At 42.3% G+C, this 3402-nt stretch overlaps 1 pseudogene; it reads right to left on the bottom strand.

Moving 5' to 3' along the window:
* Positions 1 to 314: 314 nt before the first annotated feature.
* LOC101586336 lies at positions 315 to 1245 on the bottom strand (annotated as a pseudogene).
* Positions 1246 to 3402: the final 2157 nt, after the last annotated feature.

Here is a 3402-nt window from a genome sequence, read left to right as displayed (position 1 = left end):
GAAGACAGAGAAATATTAACTTCAAATAATTCATTTTAATTCTTAAAACACCAGTGATACTAAAACAACATCAATGTCTATGGTCAAGATGTGTCAACATGCAAGGACCCTAGCAAAATGAAAAATCTTACTGCTCAACCAAAAATATTTCTTTTTACAAATGTCGGGAGAAAAACAATTATATAAGGGCTGAAAATACCTTAATTAGAGAAAATTTACATGAAAAGAGGGAGCACTAAAGCCAGCCACTCTCTGGCTCACAGATCCTCATAATTCCTCTGCTCCACTCTTCCACAGCATCATTGCTGTAGGCCTCAGTCACCCGCAGGCCCCGCGCTGCTGCCATTGGGACCATCGCTCTCCTGATCCCGTCCTTCATGTAGGCCTGCAGCATGACATCATCCTGCAGAATGCTCCAACCTGGGCCTTCCGCTGAATTCACTTCAGTCTGGCTTCTGAGTTCTTTTCCAGTGAACTTTTCTCATTTGTAGTTCTATCCATTCCTCTGAGAACATTGATCAAATGTTTTTCTCTTGGAAACACTTGATACCAACTTAGCATGCTTTCTAACAGAGCTTCTGGCCTCTCTAACCTTCCCGTCCATGTTCTTCTGATGTTTCTGAGCAGCGCTGAATAATGGAACTCACTGTAGTTCTCTGAAGATTCCTCTTTGCATCTTTGTCCTGGACAGCATCTGGCTTGGCTCTATACATCGCTTCCCATCCGCTTCTCATCCAGCTGTTTTCTTTTCTCCAGTCATTCTTGCTTCAGCCTCTTCTTTCCTTTTCCAGCTCTTTGTTTTTGATGAGAATGGTGGGCTTGCTCTTAGGTGTTTTCTTGCTAAGGATTTTAGCCATGGCATCTGCCCAGCCTGCATTAGTCCCAGCACCAGAGTCAGCAGTGTTTTCCTTTTCTCTGTCCCAGGGGTCAGCATCCTCCTTATTGTCTGCTTCCTCTTGCTTCATCATCAGACAGCCCATGGCTGCCTCCAGAACCTCTGCTGTCTGAAGCCTCTTGGACTTCATCGTCAAGCTCTGAGGCCACAGCCCTGGCCACTACTTTCATCTTTCTCTTTTTCAGGGACTTCTTCAGCTTTTTCCTCATAGTCACATGTAAATCTTGTATGGCTGTGGCCGTCTTGCTTGTCTTCTTCTTCATCTTCGTCTCTGTCTTCATCTTCATTGTTGTTGTCGTCTTCGTCTTCATCTTTGTTGTGGTTGTCTTCATCTTCATCCTCATCCTCATCTTTGTCTTTGTCTTCGTCTTTGTATTCTTCTTATTCTTTTTCTTTTTGAAAATTTCTTCTTAAGTAGGAAGAAGCCAGAAAAGAAAAGAAACCTTAGCTCCTGGTGCATACTCCCACCCAAGGCCCCGCCCAGCTCTGCTGTGTCCACAAGGCCTTGGTACTGACAAGGAGCTGAGAGGACCCTGGCAGGATCAAATGGAGTCATCTGAATTTTACTTTGCTAGTTTCAAGGCTTGTGTTATATGCGGTGAAGGTAGGAGCAGGAAAAGATCCAAGATCCAGGATATTTTCAGACCACGTTCTCTTCTAGCCAACTGCTTTTTGTCATTGATAAGAGCAAAACCTGCTCCTTCCTACCAAGTAGTAGCACACATCCCCTGTGGAGGAACATCTGTGAGTGTTGAGAGGACCTGGCATGGGTTGTCCCCAGTAACTAGGGGTTAGAGAGCATACAAAGAAGACACTCAACTCTTGTCAAGTGCCTGGTGGACAAGGAGCCCTAAGAGAGTTATTTAAAATCCAAGTGGATCGTGTTAAACTCTTAAACTCAAGCAATAGTATCCCATTAACTTTAAAAGGAAGAAACCCAAAGTCCTCCCTAGAGAATCAAGCCCTTGGTTTCTTTATAGTGTTGTGTCTCATGGCTCGCTCATACCACTACAAGCTCCATGCATAAAGTAGAATGGCCTTCTTGGTGTGCATGACTCTTCAACTTCCTTTTCCTGATTATTTCCCATTTATTCTTCAGGATCCAGGATAGGTCTCCATATCCCAAGAAAGCCTTTCCAGATCTCCCGTTCTGGATGAGGCGCCTTTCTATTCGCACCTACCAGAAAGTTGCTGAGCCATGCCACCTGTCCCATTCGACTCTCATTTCTGCTTTCCCCACCAGACCTGAAGTTTAGGTTGCAGTTTTCATAGAGCTTTTCTTTTTCTTCTTCTGTCTGGGATGATTTAATAGAATACCACATAGACTGAGAGTTACAAAGAACAAGTATTTATTTCTTAAAGTTCTAGAGGCTGCAAAGTCCAATGTCAAGCTGGTCGCCGACTGAGTGTCTAGTGAGGGTTGTCTTCCTGGTTCTCCTCTGCAGTCTCAGATGGTGAGAGGAGCAAGAGAACTCCCTGGAGCCTCTTTCATAAGGGTACTAATTCCACTCACAGGTGTCCATCCTGGCAACCTAATCACTTCCTAAAGTCATTACACTGGGGATTGGGCTTCAACCTATAAATTTTGGGAGACATAAATGTGCAGTCTTTTGTGGTTTTATAGTGATGTAGAACATGAGTCCTGAAATAAAATTTCCTGTGTCAGTATTTTATGCTTGCCCTTCAGACTTTGAGATATTAGGTAGAGTTATTTACCCTCTTTATCCTTCATTTTACTCATTTATAACATTAAATGAAGGAGTACTCACATGAGTTGTTTTGATAATTAAAAGATATAGTACAATTAAATGCATAGCATGCTGAAGAGAGTATTATTTGCTCACTTTTTATTGTTTTTCTCCCCCCTCTCTGGAATATATGCTCTAGAAGAGCACAAGATTTGTCTCCTTTTCTCTTCAGTATACCCACCTGAGATTCTTTGGAAGCACAATGCATATTTGTATACTGTATCTGCAGTGAACGCATCAACAGAAAACATGTGATTTAGTGGCCATGGGTTCGGGCCGCTGTAGACCAACCAGTATGCTGCACAAGTGCAAGAAGCCCACCCTCCAGCACTGTCCTTAAACATAGAAACTCAGAAAGCATGGACGACTGTCCTTCCTATTTTCAGCCACAATCTCTTGCATGTGAATGAGATTCTTTGGCAATATCCGCTCTGGAGTTTGGCGACAATGACAAATATGAGTACAGTATCAGCAATTGCAATCTCTCTTTCAAATGCACGTATGTACAGACTTGCTGTGAACAATGGCAGTCATAGCAACTCTTTTAAAGCAGCTCACAAAAAGCAACTTGGTAGTTATCACTCATCTCCACAGATATTGGAATCCAAATCTTCGTTGAGTTTATATCCTCAACCAGAAATTTGTATTTTATAGTCACTTACATCATCATGTAACAAATAGGAATTTGACATTTTCAATATGAGAAATTTACTGTGACTACTTTTCTTCTGTAGAAGCAAAATTTTAAAGTATCTCAAG

The sequence above is a fragment of the Octodon degus genome, unplaced genomic scaffold (assembly GCF_000260255.1).
Source record: "Octodon degus isolate 3935 unplaced genomic scaffold, OctDeg1.0 scaffold00187, whole genome shotgun sequence".
NCBI classification, from domain to species: Eukaryota; Metazoa; Chordata; class Mammalia; order Rodentia; family Octodontidae; genus Octodon; species Octodon degus.
The sequence above is the reverse complement of the archived record's forward strand: the minus strand, read 5'-3'. Positions and strand labels throughout refer to the sequence as shown.